The 20,117-nt window shown below is 48.7% G+C and overlaps 1 protein-coding gene and 1 long non-coding RNA gene across 2 annotated transcripts in view; one reads left to right on the forward strand and one right to left on the reverse strand.

Moving 5' to 3' along the window:
• Positions 1-222: 222 nt before the first annotated feature.
• On the forward strand, positions 223-8,611 carry LOC309445537. Its single transcript, XR_014185303.1, has 5 exons — positions 223-395; positions 3,491-3,620; positions 4,834-5,517; positions 6,228-6,341; positions 8,269-8,611. It is a non-coding gene; the product is annotated as an uncharacterized lncRNA (long non-coding RNA).
• A 5,210-nt stretch (positions 8,612-13,821) lies between these two features.
• The window catches only part of LOC309445534 (uncharacterized protein), a 29,515-nt gene continuing 23,219 nt past the window's right edge, over positions 13,822-20,117 (reverse strand). Inside the window, exon 9 of the mRNA XM_082064427.1 lies at positions 13,822-13,941. The gene's annotated coding sequence lies outside the window, so the exon portion shown is untranslated. The remainder of the gene's footprint in view (positions 13,942-20,117) is intronic.

Here is a 20,117-nt window from a genome sequence, read left to right on the forward strand (position 1 = left end):
GAAGGCTGAGGACACCATTGCAGCTGGCGCAGAGCAGAGCACCGTCCGGCCGCTTGCGGGCCAGCTCGGGCCTGTCGCGCTGAAGCCCTTTAATGGGGTGTCCTTGGGGAAGGGAGGATATTCTTTCTCCACCCTCCGTTAACTTGATTTGTGCCTAATCCAGCTGCCTTTTACCCACAGATGGCTGATACCGCTGTGTCAGGACAGTTGTTCCTCTCGCCAGGCTTGCAACTTCTGCTCTTTTGGCTAAAGTTTCTCTTCCTGCTGTTGTGTGATCACATGGAAACGGCTGATCTCATACTGAAGAAAAAGGCGTTTTGGACTCCTCAGTGACGTGAAGGAGGAAGTTCCACAGGAAGACTATAACCCTCCCCCACTGGGCAGCTGATTTTTTGGTAGGTTTTTCAATATTGTGGTGTTTTGCCAAACTGGCTTCATTCAGCTCGGAGCCTCCATCCGAGCCCCTTGGCTCAGCGCTCCGGGGTCGGGGGTGCTCACAGACCCCGTGAACAGGGTCGGTATGGGCATGGGGACAGGAGCGGGAATCCCGTCCCAGCTGCACAGAGCTCGTCTGCCTCTGTGGTTCTGGGAAGGTGCACGTCCAGCACTTCTGCTCTGCAGGCGATTCCCTATGGGGAGCAATCCAGGATGGAAGGAAAGTGCCGTTTCTAATCTGTGCTGTTCTTAAATTGCTAAAAGGAGCAGGGTGAGGGCGAGGAGTGGGGGGAGAACTCCCCATTTTCTACATTTCCTCTTGTCACATCCCATGAAGGTTACAGAGAAAACAGGAGCAGACCTGCCCCGTCTCTGCCTGCCACGTTTGATGAGGAGGTTTCGTCTTTGCATGCTCCCCTGGTAGAGACGTACTTCCTCCTGTTTATTGTTGTGGCTGATTGTGTGAATTGAATTAATGTAATACGTTTTTAATAGTGCAGTGCTGCCATCTCTTCAGTACCTTGTAAACAACGATTTTTGCTGTAAGCGATCGACCAGCACCCTGTGTCTAGTCATCGCAGGGGTTGAACGTTACCATTATCATCTTGGACTTAATGTGACTAATGTCTCAACAAATTGCTATACGGGCCACAAGACCATAAAACCCATCGTTATTTCTATTATTATAACTAGTACTAATTTTATACATGCTAAGAAAACCTCTAGATGTTATTATGGTGCTGGGGCTGGAACAGAGAGAGAGAAGTCTATGGAAGAAGACAGACCTCCTTCTGAGAACCTTCTCTTGCAGATGGTTAACGCAGAAGCAAATGTGTCAAGGCATGGTCAGCATCACAAGGTGAGTTTAATAAAGAACCGAGCAGTAGCCGGTGATCCTGAGCCACTGCTGGGCTCACATCGCGGTCCTGTTCGTCCAGACAAAGCTGTGGCAAACTGAAGCCCCAGGTGCTTTGTTTGTTGTGTGCAATCAGTCCAACCTGTCACTTCACCTATACTTTCTATTACCTCGTGTTTTCCTCAGAAGCTTCTAAGAGGAGATTCAGGTGAAAGACTTGTGAAAGTTAATAGCTCTTTGTGAGTCAGTGCATGGTATTGGATTTCACCTGCCAGGTTGAAATGCCTGGTAGGTTAGTTGGAGGGTTTGCCAGTAGCAGGTAATGGCCCTGGATCCTGCTGTCAGCCTGCAGGACTCTGTCCTCAAGCTGCAGGGCTAAAGCCCACACGAAGGCAGAACGGTCTGGCTTTTGTCATCATTAACGAGACTGGAGGAGGCTAATTCCTCCAGAACTTTATGTTTGTGTATCTCTAATATCTGTCCTCTTCTGCTCAATAAATACTGTGTGGGAGTGGAAGAAGAGACGGCTGACTTTTTAAACTGCAACAAGATCTTCTGCTATGGATGGTTTAGTTCTGCTAAAGAGGTCTTCTGCTGAGCAGCAGCAGAGAAGCTTTCACCCCTCATCCCAGAACTGCCACAACATCTGCAGTGTCTTCATTCCACCTCTGATTTGGGGGGTAGAGGAATGACGACGATCAAGGAAAACACCCCCAAATTTAATGCTTCCCTAAGATGTGCTGGGTTTTTCTAATAGTTTTTAGGGCTTTCACTGGTGGGTGAAGGAGTGGCTGCACGCAGCTTTGGAGCCCACCACTTGAATTTGCTGCGGGGCGGTGCTGGCGGCCCCAGCCGGTCGAGATCTGCAGCCCCTGCGCCCGCCATGGGGACGGTGGCACCGAGCGGAGAGACGGCTCTGTGGTCCCCGGGCAAGCCCGTGAAAGGGTGCTCAGGGGCTCCGTGGTCCCCGGGCAAGCCCGTGAAAGGGTGCTCAGGGGCTCCGTGGTCCTGGGCGAGCCTGTGAAAGGGTGCTCAGGGGCTCCATGGTCCTGGGCGAGCCTGTGAAAGGGTGCTCAGGGGCTCCGTGGTCCTGGGCGAGCCTGTGAAAGGGTGCTCAGGGGCTCCGTGGTCCTGGGCGAGCCTGTGAAAGGGTGCTCAGGGGCTCCGTGGTCCCCGGGCAAGCCCGTGAAAGGGTGCTCAGGGGCTCCGTGGTCCCGGGCGAGCCCGTGAAAGGGTGCTCAGGGGCTCCGTGGTCCTGGGCGAGCCTGTGAAAGGGTGCTCAGGGGCTCCGTGGTCCTGGGCGAGCCTGTGAAAGGGTGCTCAGGACGTGTGCCGTTAAGCCAGCGTTCCAGGTTGCTCAATAACAGGCAGCATTGTGAAGCTTCTCCAGGGAGGAGGCTGCAGGGGAAGCTCTCTCTGCCTCCCTGCTGTGAGTCATTGCGAACTCGAGTTCAGAGGAACTGGTACCAAGGAAAAAGCATTGAGATAATAACATTGAAAAAATCACAAGAGCGAGGGGGAAAAAGAGAAAGATTTATACACTGAAAAGAGCAGAACTGCCTGACGCTAAAAGCATTCTGGAAATGAACTCCTGTGCTTCCCAGCTCTGCGCCTTTATCAAAGGCACCGTCTTCTCAGGGTGGAGAGGCATGTGCGTCGAGATTCAGGACTTGACGTGTTGTGCAGCACAGCTTAGCCTGCGCTTGGGGTGCCGCCGCTTTGCAGCGCGACTCATCAGGGCTGTGGAAACGTGTTTAAATCTGACGCTGCATTCCAAGGCACAGTTCTTCGTGTGCCTCGGGAGAAGCAGCGCGCTGTCATCTCCTTTCTCTGGGCGTGCAGGTTGCTGGGGTTAAGAACACGGACATCTACTCAAGCCTGGTTCACCTTTCTAGGAGCCGCAGACAATGCCGCGGTGTGTGGGAATTCTGTGGTGCTTGCTAGCTGCCGGGCCTTCTTCTCTGGGAGATAAGCATATGTTGTGCTATTAAAAAGGACCCTTCAAGTTGCTGTTCTGATTTATATTCCCTTCTGCAGCATTGCATGCGTTTAGTGTACGTTGAAGGCTGACAGCCCTGGAGACCTCAGCTCTTTATTCGTCTACAGAGTGAAATTCCTCTCTCTGTAGAGGAGATGCCAAAGGCACTAATTTTCAATGACACTGTTGCACACAAAAAATATCCTTTCCTTATTTTCCAGACAGGATAATTGTACCATGCAAAGGAGAACTGAAATGGAAGCCGAGGAGAATTTATCTGATGAAGGCCATGGAAGCTCAGCCTGAGGACTCAGCCAGTGAAGCTGAGGGGAGGACTGGCCGTGTTGTCAGGTACGTTTGTTTGTTCTGGCGCCTCACCTGTGCTTACCTGGCACCTGCTGCTCCAGAGACAACCTGTACCTCCTGTCCCTAAACCCTCAATAATGGTGCCGATCCTGTTGTTACTATTTTAGGAACACGAAGGGAGGGGGAGAGATCTTGTCACAGAAAAATGCTTCTCTAACCCTGCATGCTGGTTTTAAATGTGGTCCTAACATATGACGGTATCACAACTTGCAAAACACCTTCCAATAGCAGATTTCATAGAAGCTACCAAATAGTTACCAACAGCCTATAAAAAGTAATATTGAAAGGCATTTTTGTCTATTCATTTCCTTCTGTAAAAAGAAGGTGATGCTAGCGGAAAAACTCCATTTAACAAAACCAATATTCTTTGTCTTTTCCATTCGTTTAAGAAACGTGTAAGTGAGCGGCACCTCCTGCGTCCCTTCCCACGCCAGCGAGCGGGAGCTGCGGTTCCACCTGGCAGCGCCGCGGCTCTGGCCAGCGCTGGTGCCGCCGCGGCTCTGGCCAGCACTGGTTCCCCTGCGGCTCTGGCCGGCGCTGGTGCCACCGCGGCTCTGGCCGGCGCTGGTGCCACCGCGGCTCTGGCCGGCGCTGGCCCCGCCGCGGCTCTGGCCGGCGCTGGTGCCGCCGCGGCTCTGGCCGGCACTGGTTCCCCTGCGGCTCTGGCCAGCGCTGGTTCCCCTGCGGCTCTGGCCGGCGCTGGTCCCGCCGCGGCTCTGGCCGGCGCTGGTCCCGCTGCAGCGTTCTGCAGGAGCCGCTGCAGGGCGGCCACGCCAGACACGTGGAAAGCAGATTCATTGTAATTACATCCATTTATGGTCATTAAAAAGCCTCCTTAATAACTAACTCTGATATTGAATTGTTTCGTATCTTTTCCTAATGCACTCAGACAATGTTTATTTAATTTAATTGACAGGGTGAATTTATAGGACTGTAATTCATGATTTTAGTGAAACAAAAAAAAACCCCACATGGAACTATATAATTTGATGCAAAAATGAAGTAGAAAATTCATCAGAGCAAATAGTATATTCAATTTTAATAGTTTCCCTCATCAGGGTCTCTTAATGGGCTTTCTTCTGCAATTACTCGCGGGCATTGAAGCTGCCCGTTGCGAGCACTGGCCAAACAACGCTGCAGTGAGTCCCAGTGTTAGAGAGGTTTTAGTGTAACCTGTGTGCTTCCTGCTCTTTGACAGCGCTCTTTCAGCCCAGGTTGCGGTTTTGGAACGAACGTCCGAGCAGTGGTGGATCCCGAGGGCCTGGCCGGGTCGCAGGTGAGGAAGGTGCCTCCTGAGCTGCTGACGGTTCTTGCTGAGCCTTCGTGTGCTTGGGCCTGCAGGAAGCAAGGCCTTCAAATCACTTGATGGAGGAGCAAACCGCCGGATCCCCGCAGCGCTGTGGCAGCTGCGCGGCGGCGCGGGCGGGCGCTGGGACACCGCGCTGTGCTTCGGAGCACCGGCCCTGCCGCGGCCTCAGCGCTGGAAAATCCCCGAACCACCATCTGGCAAGTTCCGCAAGAGACACCGGTGTGACCTCTGACTCGTTCCTGTTACACAGTCCCGAATGGTGAGGTGTCGTTTGAAGTCTGTGCTTTCCTGGAGCGTGTAGCAAACAGTTAAACTGGAGGAAAGAGTTTCGAGGCGGATCTGGTCCTGAGAAGGCTGAGCAGCGAGCTGCAGCGCTCAGAGCAGCGCGCAGCCCCGGGACAGAAGGTGTTTCTATGGGGCAGTGAGTTACGTTGAGGAGTAAAGTGGAATCTGACTGCACAACCTCATGGGGAAACCGTCTATATTTAAGCTCGGAGTTTTTAACAAATTCCCCTTTTGCAAGCTAATACCTTTGAGATGACAAGATATCTTCCTGTGCTGTAATAAATAAAGGTAAGTATGATGCTGGTAATTAATAAATGGAGTTTATTTGTGCAGATAATCCCCCTTCTGAACGGAAATCAGAGGCACCGGTGAACTTTGGCCTGACTGTGTGAAGCTGTTACAATGCAATCGTTATTACCAGATCTCAATAGCTCCCGGTGACGTGTAAGTAGCATCAACAGCAGCTATCACACAATTTCGTTGGGCTCGCAGATAAGTATCTGGAAGTAGAACCATGTTTTAGAGGTATAAAGAATGCAATTACCATTTTAATATCCCTGCACAGGGAACAGGGAGATTAATTTTTGTGGGTCTATTTTTGTGATTTTTCACAGGTTGGGAGAGATATGCAAAAAGCTGGCAACAGCACACTAGAAAGAAATGAAGTGCTGCTGATAGCTAATTAAAGGAGCACAACTAGATAGTGGAATTACTGGAAAAATCAGAGTCTCTTGTACTTTAAAATCATCCTGTACTTTTGATTTGGTTTCCAAAACGAAAGAGAGGAAATTCTGATATTGTTGGTCTTGTTTCTTAATGAAGTGTAAACCAGCATTTTCAAAGGAAGAGTGTGGCCCAGAGGATAGAAAAAAAATGTAACAATTCTTCCCCTTTAGGTTCTATTTATTGTTGTAATACTCGTGAGTGTATTTATTGTTACCTGCCCATTCCCATATTCTAATGTACAGATATAGCGTGTTTTATAGCTTAATTTCCAGCTCATTCGCTGCTTCCTGACGAGGCCTTTAGAGTTGGCGCACTAGAACGTGAACTCCGTTTGTGAATGGTGTGGATACACGACTGCGTTGTTGAGATCCAGCCTAAGAAAAGAGGTGTGAGCTGGCAGGTGAACCCGAGAGCTGGGCTGTTGTGGTGCTTTGGCACAGCACCAGCAGGAGATTCGGTGCAAGTGCCCAGTGACCTTCTCTTTGCCTTCAGAACTCGGTCTGGGCGGATGGCTGTAGCTGGGCAGGGAGGCGATGGACCAGCGCGGCGATGGACCAGCGCAGCAGCGGCATCGTGCAAAATCAACATGCGCTTGGCTCTCATGAGCATTATCTCCCTACAGGGTGCTGCCGGGGATGTTGCTGAGGTGCCACGTGGGTCAGCAAGGTGGCAAAACAATAGAAACAAACCCTTTAAAGGCCACATTCCACTTCTTTTCCTGTGTCTCAGGCATTAGAGATATTGAGCTTATATTTTGGACCGGAAACAAAGTAAGGAAAACCCATGACTGGTAGATCTTGCTACAAATTCATCTCTTCACCAGGCAGAAAGTTTTAAAAGTGGGTTCAGGCTTGAGGTGTCACAGTGGTCACAGTGGCCGGACTGTCACACCGAGCCCGTGGCGCCTCTGACACTCACTGCAATGGGGACAGACAGGTGGCAAATTTTAATGACTCATTAATAAACTGGCCACATTTATATGAATGCCAGGAACAGCGGTGTCTCCTGCAGCATATTCGTGAGCCGCCTGCGGTTTTGTGCCGAGGGTGTTGAGATTGATATAGGTGTTGTGTGGAATTTTCTAGTTTGAGGAGAGTAGGGTGGGAAGGAAGAGGAAAGATGCAATTAAATCTACTTGGCCAACTCTAGACTATTTAGCTGTGTTTGCCTAAGCTGCCCATACACACGTATGTTCATACATACACCCAAGAAAATAATTTTCCGCAGCCTTTCTCTTGTTCAGCAGTAGTACTGAGGTACTGGTGTTCAACAGTCTAAACCCTCCAGCGTGCTGGTAAGAGCAGGTTTTAAAGGAGGCGTTAAATGAACCGTTTGGCACAGGGGCCCCTCACCTTTAGTGGCATGTTCGCAAAATGAAATCCCGTGTTCAGATACGATTATAAAAAGAAGAAAAACAATACTACCTGTTTAAAGGGAATATAAAAATCCAATTAAGTTCTGAATTTTAATTTGCTTGCGAACATGGGTTTGTTGCTCTGTGAAAAGAATGCAAATGTAAATGACATTTCTGTGTGTTATCTGCATCATCCAGAGCTCAGAATATTCTGTTATGCTTATTTTGTCTACTGTTGATAAAACTCAACAGTTTTAACTGAATTTCCTGTAAATGGGCAAATAATCAAAAATGAACATCTTTATATTCTGATTTTTCATTAATTTATGTATAAACGCTGTTACAAAGAGATTAGCTTCTATGCAAGAGAACGGCTTTTGCCTGGGAAAGACAGCTGACCCAAGTGGTAGCTGGGTGGCACAGGGTACAGCTGTGCAGACGGTTCCTGCGGAGGAGGGGACAGTGTATCCAGGCTGCCGTGAGCAAGGCTTCTGTTGGACAGTTGACTTTGTGTATGCTTTGTAAAGATAGTTTGAAACAGGCAAAAGGCAGAACATCCAAACCCCCATTATTTTAACAGACCTTTATGCCTAACGGTGGTGTTAAGCATTCAAACAAAGTCGTCTGTTGGGTGTTGAACGAGACTGGGAACTCTTGGTGTCAGTCTCTGTAACTGTGGGTGCCCAGTCTGAGGAGCATCCAGCTCCAGTGTCTGGAGAATCTGCTCCTTCTGAGAGAGCCAGAGGCTGCATTCGCAATCTTCAGGTTTTGATATTGGATCCAGAAGAAATTATGAAATTGTTCATGTGACCTAGAATTGTACAGAGAACAGGGCTGCAAAGCTACCACATCTGCCTGTTGATAGGAAGCAGCTTTATCTGCTTTTGTACTTTTCTGCAAGCTGTATGTACTGCTCCTGGCCTTTAATCTCACTGCAGACTTTGTTCATTGCATTGCAGCACTGCAGCAAGGACGGGAGCACCAACCCGGACCCGGGTTCTTCTGCGCTTCACGCACTCACGCAGCCTGTTCTGCGGTTCGCAGAGTTCAGAAAAGTGCAACTTCTATGCCCCTTCATGTCCTCAGCCAGGTAAGTTTTAGATGGAAGTAAGAACTAAGCTGGTCTTTATTTTTTCTGCATCCAGTGTTGGTTTTATATTATGTATGTCGTTACTACTGTGGTCCTACAGCAGGTCTCTTGTTCAAGCTCACGTTGCCGGTGAAAATGAAAAGAATGAATTATAAGTGTCTGCAAAGATGTAACTTGGCCCCGGTCGGGCGCCATCGGGGAGCGGAGCCGCTTTGCAAGCGCTTCCCGCTGCTGGTGCTGCTGAACGTAAGGACTTGGTCGTGCCCTCATTTCAAAAGCCAAACACTAAATTCAATCACCAAAAGATTAAGCAGTGCCAGAGCTTTCTGATGCCGCTAAAAACAATTCATCGCATAGGAGTTCTCTGTGTTTGAATACCGAATCCCAAGGGGGTGGCAGCTATTTTTGTAATTCCGTGGAGATGGAGTGAATGGTTATGAATAGCAGTGGTAGAACAGGATTGATTACTAAGCTCCATTCGATTAAAACCACCTCAATTTGCCAAAAGGTCTTACGATGAGACTTGTCCATGTACCCTGTTACTTCTAAGCCCTCCCTCAAACACTGCACAGAACCAAGGTCTGGAGGGTTCCAGAAAAGCTCTTCACCGCGTGCTGCCTCATGTCCTGTTTCACTACGGAGGCTGCGAGTCCTTTCCACTGTTTGTGACACAGTTTGTACAAACGGCACTTGCTCTGCAATCTTAATGGTCCTTTCCAAGAAAGAGCTCTAATAGTTCATTGAAATTGCCTTTAGTCTGCAGGCCCCCTGGAGCTATTATAAATGCAATTAATGTCTGCAGAGCAGGACAAAAACGTGAAGGACTCTATGCTGTATTGACTCAATATGTTATAATGGCTCTGTCTGGGCCTGGATGGGCTGTTCTTCACCCAAGAGGTTTGGTGCACACCACAGTTGCACAGTGTGGCTTTCGGCGTCACTTGCTGTGTCGCAGGTCAGGCTCGCTGGAACAAAAGCAGGAGATGGACCCCGCTAACAGTTCTGGAAACCATGGCTCTGTTTCCCCGTAAGTCTTTGTTTCATGGTCGGGCGGTTTCACAAACGGTGCAGGAGCTCTGTGGACAAACCCAGCTCGTGGTGTGGCGCTGGCTCTGTCTGTTTGCACTGTGGTCCTGGCTTGCCCGTTCCTTGCTGGCTCCCGGATCCCCATTGCTGCAGAGGTTTTTGGGGCTCACGCACGTCGTTACAGGGGCCCGGCAGAAGGCAAAGCCCCGGCTGAGGCAGATGAACCTCCTGGCACCTCAGCCCAGCCGCTGGTCCTGGCCCACGCGGGTCGGTGGGGATCTCTGTGTTGTAACCGGGCACCCGGGAGGGCTTTATCCTGCCCTCCAACCCTTGAGACCGGTAGTTGTGTTTCACTGCTGATGGAAGAGCCGTTTCACCGTCACACGTTTTGATTTCATGCTGGGCAGTAAATACGGGGCACTTCACAAATTGTGATTATTTTCAACAAGTGAAGCCTGATTTCAGTCACGAATTTTCCTGACTTTACACAGTGAACACTAAAGCAAATAGATACACAAGTCTGTGTTTTATCGTGGAGAACCTCCCAGGTGCCTGAGGCGGTTTCAGAGCAGCGGCTGCAGTGAGGCCAAGTTGAGCAGCGCGGAGCAGGCAGGAGCAGCTTCCCCTCCGAGTCCCGGCAGTGCAGCTGCAAGGGGAAAGCCTTTAAACGTCAGAGAAATCGTTTGCTTTGAGATCTCCATCATCCGTGTTATCTGTTCTTTTAACCTATCTATCGGTTCATTCAGCGCTGGAGCTTCGGTGCCACAGAACAGTTCAGGTGTCAGACACTAAACACCAGCTGCTGAGTTCTGCTGTTCTTTACTGGGGTCAGATTCATGTAAACTGCAGTGCGTTCAGAGATAGTGCAGGAGTAAGAGAAGAGAGGTTCGTTCAGTGAATTGTTTTTTACAAATGACCTGTCGCTAATCAAAGTGCTTCTTTTATATGAAACTACAGATGCAGCTGAGATACTGATACAGCTGCACTTCAAAGTAAAATGAAGGAATCCGAGGTCTTTGGTGCTCTTCAGATTTGCACCGTGTCAGGACTCAGTGCTATGAACCCTTGTTTATATGGAGTGCGACTGCAGAAATCTTTCCCACCTGAGTATATACAATTTTTTTCTGCCATTTCAATGTATTTTCACCTTAATTACATTATTCTACTATTTAGGCAGAACTTCTGGAATTTATTTTAAAAACGTAAGGTGACTTCCTGATCCTCACATACCTAAAAATATATTTGGAGCATTCAACTCACAGCGTGCTCTTCAATCCCAGCACTAGGCTCACCTGTCTCAGCGCTCAGCACGTAGATAAGTGCAGCTGACACAGTTTTATCTTTAGTGAAGAACTCTTATTTTCCTTAGCAAACGCAGCCCACAAGAGGCAAGCTGCCCCCAGAGTTGTGATCAGAACTGAATGCGTCAGCTGTTATCTCCAAACTTGCACAGCTGTAATCACAACTGCTTGTGTGTGCCAGAAGAAATTGGAATATTTACAGCTTCTCAGTGCAGCCGGAAGGAAATAATTAGAAGTGAAATACAAACACAGTCACATATACAAATATACAGAAAAAAGCACAGATTTGCACTGACATGTGTGTTCACACTCCAACAGGAACAAGCAGGAAGTGTGTTTGCAAGTGGAAGACGTTACCGAAGAGGTGGACTAGAAGGCTGTACAGGGCAGAGGACAAGCCCGGTGTCAGGAGAGCAGACACCAGCCGCGCTTCCCTCCCAGGGCCGAGATTACGTTTGGAAAGGTGGGTCCCCATGGACAGCTCTGGTTCTGGTTCAGCCGTATTTACCCTGTGTGCCCTGCACTCCCACCGAGGCAGAAACAGCTGGGAAGAGGGTTTTGTGTTGATGGAGAAACATTGCACAGTATTCACAAGGTCTACTAGGAACCCTACTATGTTCAATTAAATTGGTGCTGCAAGCAGGATGATGGGTCTAAATGGAGCCAGAATTTTGTGTGGTATCAGGCGTGGAGTGACCTCTGGGGTGGGACTCCTGCCACCGTCCTTTCTGGACGTTCCCGTGTTCCCTTCTCGCTTGTGTTTCTGAGTGCATCACCACATGGCCTGACCAAGGCATGTTCCTCCATAAGCACAGTGAATAGCTGCATTTCTTCTGGCAGTGCAGATGGTCTGGATTGGTTAGTTTCAGTCCTGCTAGGCTTTCTTTGTCTATACGCTTCCTGGGAAATCAATACTCAAAGGAGCAACTGTGTATCTCTGACTTACACGCAGTTCCAGCTGAACAGCGCTCGGCTTCTCGCAGAAGGATTTAAAGAAGAAAGAAAAAGGCTCATTTAATTTACCTCGAGGGATAGTTCATTTTTCAGCCACAGACAATTTGAAAAGCACAAAGCACTATGCCAATATTTTAGTCACTCTCAAAAATAAAATTAAGTCTTTCTTGGTAGGAAAATAAATGTCAATGCTGTGTACATTTGCATCCAGCAGCAATTCTACAGCTCATTTCCTAGTCACTGATATGCTGCTATATTGCTTTATTATGAGTGTTGAAGCATTGAAAATCCAGGTTCGGCCCAGACTTGGTCTGATTTGCCGTAGCAGGCTGGCCAGCACACAGTAATGAGCAGAGCTGGCACGGAGCTTGAACATTGAGGTCCACTGGTGACCTGAATACGGTTCAGAATATTACGGCTCAGAAATGCCAACTTACACGGGGCTGCTTAATAAAACCAGTGACTGACCTGGACAATATGAAACCACACACGAGTTTAGACAAGAAGCTGCCCTTAGACCAAGAGGCCATTAAGAAGCTGAAAAATAGAAGTTTCTATGAGTAGGTGCTAAATTCAAACCAATGCCTTTTCTGAGTCATATGGATTAGGATCTTTATGTATGAAAGCAACTGTGAGAGTGACTTTGTGAGAAAGGTGCATAATGGGTTATGTGTCCATTAGAAGGACATGTCTAGGAAGGCTTCATTCAGGTATATGTGATAACTTCTTTTTAAATGCAGGGCCACACCATCAGCTGGTGTATAGCGGATTATTTTCATTATCTGTCCTAACACACATCCCCTAAACTGGTGCTGAGCTGCAGGGATGCGCAGCAGGCACTACAGTTGTGGCTGCAGGTCCAGGCATCACTCTCTAAAATGAACCAACAACAGCACTGCCGGTATGACTTGAAATTGCAGATACCAAAAATGCAACAGGAGAAGAGCGTGTGCTGGTTTGGGCTGCCTCTATTCAGACATATTAACAGTTAAGCCAACAGCTAGTTATTATAATGACTCCTACATGTGTAGAACTGCCTGCCCTGCACAGACTTTCCCAAACTGGTGCTCTTGAGAGCTGCTGCTGTAGCAGCTGGTCAGAACACACCTTCCATGTGTGCTGCTCCGCTGGCATCCTTTTGGTGTGCTCTGTACCTGTTACTGGTTGTGCAATTCAGTCTGTGTCTGTAGCAGTTGCTCTGTCCACTTATGGCTCCTACAAGGCAATTCTCTTGTTTATTCCTGCTTGTACTGCTGGGAATGAGGACTAATTGCTGTCAGAGGATCTCGTTACTCTTTCTATAGCACATCAGCTGGACATCAGATTCCCTTCCCTAGTGAAGCTGCCTGCTGATGGACTAATCCTTTCATGTTAACAAGATGGTTCCATAGCGACAGTCCTGCTGCAGTTACAGTGAGGGGCTCGGGGTGTTTAGTGCTGGGATGGAAGCAGCCGCGCGCTGGAGGCTTTGCCGGGCGGCACCGGGGGGCGCAGGCGGGCAGGGGGGCGGGTGTGCGCTGCGCTGCGCTGGCTGCAGGGGCTGCAGGCGCCACTCGAGGCTCTTCCGCTTGGCTCCTGCTCTGAACAGCCCCAGGAGGAGCCCATTTCTCCTCCATACTCCAGGTGAGGCTTCCATGTCCCAGAGCCTTTGGGAGCCCTCCTTGGGACCTCTGGCTTCAGCAGCAGGGACTTCGTAGCTAAAAGTGTAACATCCATGGAGCCTGTTGTGGTTGAGATGGACAAACGACACAGACCAAGTTCTTCCAGGATACAAGTAGTAGATGCCGTTTATTGCCATAAGTGCATTTTTATAGTTTTACCAATTCATGTGTCTCTTCACTGTTGGTTACAAGTTACAGCAGTAACATCTCCTTGGCTATTTTTGCTGTCATCAATGTTGCTCTTCTACTCCCTTCTCTCTCATGGGTGCATCCTTAACATCTCGGATGCTCCTTTACTCCCATCTTTCTCACGGGTGGGCCTTCATATCTTCAAGGCTAATTTCTGTTCCCATGCCCTCCGTCAGGGAACCCACGGACCCACTGCAGTCCCCCACAGTTCCCCCTTCTTGTGCTAAAAAATGGCCTTCATTGTCCCCTGCAGAGCCCTCCCTGGAATGTGGACCGACAGAAGGGTGGCCCGCGGGCTTTGTTTCACACGGAATGTGCTCTTCACCAATTCACGTAGTTTCCCTTTGACTTGGCAGATCCTCCTCAGCTCTCTGCAGCGAGCAGCTGTTCTCCGTATTTCCAGCCTGTGAACTTAAAGAAATTCTGAAATAATTTGTCATTTTATAAATAAGTTATACGAGCTGTCACCACAAATCTGTCACGGTGCAGGCAGGTGCAAACATGCGCAGTGTGCAGGGAAAGACACTGACATGCAGATCGGAGTGAAGGCCGTCTCAAAGCAATTACATTTCCAGGTATTAGGCAAACACAATTATTTAAACTGCTAGTCAAAAACAGTTGATGAAATAGATAATTAAAAAAGATTGACCTGAAAGCTGATTTTAAATTGTTCTGTAACGTGCACATAACTCATATAATTGCTCTCACCTGCCCCAGCCTCCATTAAAAGGAAATTTCACCTAGGAAAAAGATTATATATGCAGCACACGGTGATTAAAATAAATACATATTCTCTCAAATGCTGGAAATTATGTGAGGGACTGTATTAAAAAGTGGGGATGAATTAGCCCTGCATTGCAAATGGTACTGTGGTCTGTCGTTTCAATAAATCACACTCAGGAGGCACTGAAATAGAAAGTATGGCAATGCATTAGACCACAGAAATACTAGATGGCCTGTTGTATGTAGATATATAAAAATTAAGCTGGAAAAGACTGAAAAAGATTAGAGAACCATTTAGATTAGGAAAGACCTTTAAGATGGTCAAGTCCAACCCCTGTCCTGGCACTGCCGCGTCCACCACTGGACGTGGCTCCAGGCACCTCAGATTTACGTCTCCTCATCAGCTGCGGGGCTGGTGGCTCCGGCGCTTCCCGGGCGAACCTGGGCTCTTTGGTGCCGCTCTCTGCTGCTGTGGCACGTGAACCGCGCACAGGGCTGGTGGCCCTGGGCTCTTTGGTGCTGCTCTCTGCTGCTGTGGCACGTGAACCGCGCACAGGGCTGGTGGCCCTGGGCTCTTTGGTGCCGCTCTCTGCTGCTGTGGCACGTGAACCGCGCACAGGGCTGGTGGCCCTGGGCTCTTTGGTGCTGCTCTCTGCTCCTGTGGCACGTGAGCCGCGCACAGGGCTGCTGGCCCTGGGCTCTTGGCACCGCTCTCTGCTCCTGTGGCACGTGAGCCGCGCACAGGGCTGCTGGCTTCGTGCAGTGCTTTCCTAAAAGAAGATCTCGCGGTGCCTCTGTTGTGGGATGGTGCTCCTGGCTCAGGCTTCAGTGACTTGATGCTCAGCTGGAGCAAAGAAACATGACTGTTGAGACAGCCAAACTGTGGCAGTTTGTACCCAGTTCTATTGCTCCTGATCTTCTCCATCGTGGTAGATACTTTCAGTACTTATGGCCAAATATATATGTGTTGGCAACACAACCATCAAGTAAAAACTAAATTGATTTTGACCTTCGGCTATCTATATATGCACAATTCAGAGAAACCGGTTAAAGGGAGGGATAGCAGCAAAGGACATTTTTAGAAGAAAATCTTATAGGAGTCCAGTTTTAATAACTCTGCCAGTCTGATTGCAGAACATGAGAGCTCTGCCTGCAATTGGAAGCGCTCTCCTCTGCACACAGTGCTGCTCTGAACCTGCACTTCTCGGAGGCTCTTTCTCAGGCAGTCTGCATTTTAAATCAAGCAGTTGTGACAGTTTTCACTGCAAAAGGGGACAAATTAGTGAAAAACAGCACATAGAGAAACTTGGTTACAATAACTGCTAAACAACAATGACCAGAGTTCCTGGGAAATAACTAATTGGCTGAGATTTTTGCAATGACCATCCATAGAAGAAAGAAAGACGTGTAGGACTGGAGCAGCTCGGCGGCTTCGGTGCCTCAAGTAATGAATTACAAACTGAGACTGACTGAGAATTACAGACTGAGATCATTAATCCTGCATTTATTGACAAGTTTGGAAGCCTTGGGTAACCCGTGGTTAGAAATTGAGCTGGGAGTACAATCTGCTCCCGCATCTATGATATTCCTGAAGCCCTCTGCAGTTTCAGATGCGTTTGTTTTCCCGTGGGGCCTTTGAGACAGTGATGCAGGTCGCCCCATTTTTGTGGGTGAGAAGTTGAAGCTCAGAGGTAGATGTGCTGAATTATGACTTGAAGCCAAATTTTCCCCACCTCCCCTGCGTGTCCCTTCTTTGTGCTTTGCAGGAAACTGGGCTTGCAGACGGACATTGCTGATTTCGTGTTGCAGGCTTTGTATCCAGGTCCAGGCACAGTCTGCGAGCACCGGGCAGCGGTGGGATGGAGCGGTTAGGAAGGAGCTGTTTTACTAATCTGCTTCCGGAGCCCAGTTTTCACATCTGAGTCTTATGATAGGAGATCAAAGGCCCTCATTAGGGGACTGAATCCAGTATTTAATACGCTTAATGCCCACTTTATATACTCATAAGATAGCCTAGTTTCTGCATTAAACAACATTCAAGCTGCTTTTGACACTTAATGAAGGGACAGAAGGTTTTATGGCCTCATTTTCTATGCTGTTACATGGTGGTGAAGCAGGACGGACTTCAGTAGTTCTACTGTCATCCAATCAGCCTGTCAAAAGCAGGCTCAGCCTCCAGTGCTTCACAGGAGGGGATACAGGACTATCCTAATTAATGCATCTGTCTTTCAAAACCTATCCTGTGATACCCTGCACTATCATCTTCGAAACGTCCTGGACTTGGGGAATGTCAAGACTTAGGGTAGGAGTGCACACCATGACTCTGTGTGTTGTATTGGAACTGATAAACCTATCTATCTCTTATTGCTCAGGTATTGGAAACCAGACACGTACTTCTCCTGGGGATTTACCTGGAGCGAGATCAAAAAGAAACTGCTGTCTCCCTTCCCTGTGTGAAGGTTCAAAATCTGTTTTGACTGGAGACATTGAAAATAAATAAACATATGAAGTGACCTGAATAATTTGAGCAATTCCCTTGTGACTAAGGCAGGAAGTGTCTGAAACATGGAAAGTTGCACCCGTGTTCAAATGAGAGAGGTCCTAGTTAATTATTTAGAGCAACCGAAAGCTCATCAAAAATTTAACCAAGATGTATTTCTCCGTGATTGTGCAGGCACCACAATGTGCAGAAATTGAAGCTTTAACTGTTCAGTGAAACTCCTGACTTTGAGCTCGCAGGCGGCCCGTGCCGGCCCCGCGGGGCAGCGCGGCCTCTTCTCCCATCTCATCTCCCCAGGCACCTACAGAAAATGCCTTTGATTGTCAGTGATGCACATTAGCCAGGTGGGTTTAAATAGCATACCTAGGGCAATAAATAACTCACAGCATTGGAGCTGCTGCTGGGGGAGCTGTGCTGGCCCAAAGGAGCTGCGGCTTTTGAAGGCTACAGCCATTTGCCCCGGTAGACGCTGTCAAACGCTGTCAAACCCGCCTGCAGCACAGCCCGCTCCTCCTCTCCTCTCCTCTCCTCTCCTCTCCTCTCCTCTCCTCTCCTCTCCTCTCCTCTCCTCTCCTCTCCTCTCCTCTCCTCTCCTCTCCTCTCCTCTCCTCTCCTCTCCTCTCCTCTCCTCTCCTCTCCTCTCCTCTCCTCTCCTCTCCTCTCCTCTCCTCTCCTCTCCTCTCTCTCCTCTCCTCTCTCTCCTCTCCTCTCCCGCCTCTGCGGTTGTGCGGCTGCGAGCCCTGGACCTGGCAGAGCCTGTGCTCCCTTAGATAACCAGTGCTGCAAACCGGGAGCTGCTTTTAAGCAATTGAGTTCAGATCTGGCCGATGTCGTGCGTGTTGGCTCTGCACCGTTGCCCTTGGCTTTGAAGTCCTTTGCATTTGTGGTTTTTCTTTGATCGTTGCTGTAGAAGTGACTGAGGTGTTTTTCTGGTAGGTTTGTGCGCACGCAGGCGTGAGAGGGCTGAGAACTTCGGTCAAGGTGGAACGTCCTGTGGTGCACCAGCTCACAAACCCCACGCGTGATCGGCGCTGGAAAGGCCTGAAAAGAACACGAGAGGATGGAGCTCAGGAAAACCAGGCGGGTCTGGAAGGAAGAAACATCCGTGCGAGGTGAGCGGAACGGCCAGCGGCCGCGGTGCGGGGGAGGATGCCCTGCTGGGCTTTCCAATCGTGAGTGATATTGGTAACAGAAACAGGGAACAGTTGTTCATCCTTTCTCACAATACATGAAATACTTTTCCTAGTGAAAAGATTTCTCATAAATAGCTAAAATAAACCCTCCAAATCAAGCTGAGTATTTTAATGCTTTCTAAGTGGTAACTAGGGAAAGAAACTCTATAAGGTTTGCATTTTTATTTGAAGTATTACTGTATATTTTGATTCATTTGGCTCAGTTCATGATATAATGGAGCATAACTGATGTAACTTGGCTTGATGTGTCTCCTTGTTACACATACTGGAACAATATCTGCAGAAACATTTGAAATTACACGTTTTTTCAGACATCTATTTTAAGGATCGGTAACTTCAAACAAGCAGAGCACTTAGGCGTATTTGAAAGGCTTATTTCCTGCAATCACGCATGGGTCATGGCTTCATCCTCATCAGAAAGCACACGCGTCGGGATCCTGAGTACAGGAGCGACAGGGAGGGAAGGACACAAAGAAAAGTGCCCGTTTTCAAAAAGAGCCCAGACATCTTGCAGCCAGCCAGGAAATCTGGGATGCTCATTTAGAAGATAGGTGATTTTGGACACCCCGAGAGGCAGAACTGAGTTGATGACTCAGAATAGCTGTTAGGAGAGCTGGCGGTGCTGCTGCGCACTGTGTGTCCGCGTGTGACGCCGGGACGGGCTCCGCGACACCCGCCGGTGCTGGCCGGGCCGGGGCAGCCGGTGGCACCGGCACCTCGCGCCAGCATCGCTCACCTAATTACGGCGTTTCTTAGTATTTTGTAAGGAGGTTTTTAAACAGAAAGGCAGGCTATGCATTATTTTTGAGTGAAGCAGGAGCGGGGTGGCTTCCCTTGGCCATCAGCACAGCTTCCCTCAAATGACATGGGCTAGCGAAGGCATCCTGGTGTTTTGCTGGAGAGGTGGAAATAAATCAGCTTTCTGCAGCTAAGAACTTTGGATAAGTTAAGCACATAATTACCTGTGAATAAATTAGGAAATGCTACATATCTTAATAGATACCATATGGTTTTTTGCAAGTTCTTAACAGAAGGCTCATAAAAGTACATGGCTACATTCAGGAGTTCCCCAGTCACACACATCTCCTGCATCTCCTTTCTGTACTCACCGCCTGAGAGCAGAACACCCCTTCAGTGGATGTTTAAAACCTTACAGCCATCCTTTTGAGGCCTGTGAATATAGAGCGAAAGTCTGTTTATCCCTTTCAATTACATGTAGATGAAATGTCCAATACCCACATTTCTCAAGTAATTTAAAGAAGTTTGGATATTTGACAATTGAACAGGAGGTTTTCATATTTTAAAAAATGAAGAAGGGAATTTCCTGTGGAACTCAGTTTCCTTTACTTCACACATCATTGAAACGCTGATGTTTCTGGAGTACGGGACTGTTGAAGGTACACTGTTACTACAATGTGCCAGGCAGTGTGGCGCAGGCGCCCAGGCTGCTCTCAGTTCCCTCGCACGGCGATCCGGCGAAAACTGGAGGGAGCACAAGTGATGTCGGTGTTTACCTTTGTTTGCACCCTTTATGCTGTAGTCATTGTGTTATCTCCCCAGAGACTTCTCCAGAAATGGGGTTATAATTGTCCTCCCCGGTCACATTTTCCCCCGTTGCCCGGTAACGTCCCGTGCAGCGCCCAGGGCTTCACCGCACAGGCGCAGGCTGGGGCTAATGGGCTCTGGTTCAGATACACGAAGCAGAGGCAGGATTTTGAGGTCTATTTAATCAGCCCAGTAATTCAAAATTTGATTTGAGCTTGAGTTGTTTATGTATAAGGGAAGATTCTGCTTCTGGAGGGATTTCTGGCCTCCGCGCTCTGTGTACACCAATTATTGGAGATGCTACAACCAAACAATATCCTGAGCAACCGCAGTAATAACAGCTTAAGAAGGATAAACTTTTCCCAGCGCTGTAAAAATAAGATTTTAGGAGACATTTCAGCAGTTTTGCAGGAGAGTGATGAGTAACCAAATGATGGACATGATATGGGGACAGAGGCGATGTGCGATGTGGTGAGAGCCGTTGCCTTTATGTGCATTTCTGCATGTGCCGAGCTCCGTGCTGCTTTGGCTGCTCCTCCAGCGCTACCCAGACTCTCCAGGTTTAATCCCTGGTGCAAGCGTTTGTGACCCACGTGGTGCTGTGACATAACACGGGTATTTCTACT

The sequence above is a fragment of the Streptopelia decaocto genome (genome assembly GCF_964273445.1).
Source record: "Streptopelia decaocto genome assembly, chromosome: 13".
NCBI classification, from domain to species: domain Eukaryota; kingdom Metazoa; phylum Chordata; class Aves; order Columbiformes; family Columbidae; genus Streptopelia; species Streptopelia decaocto.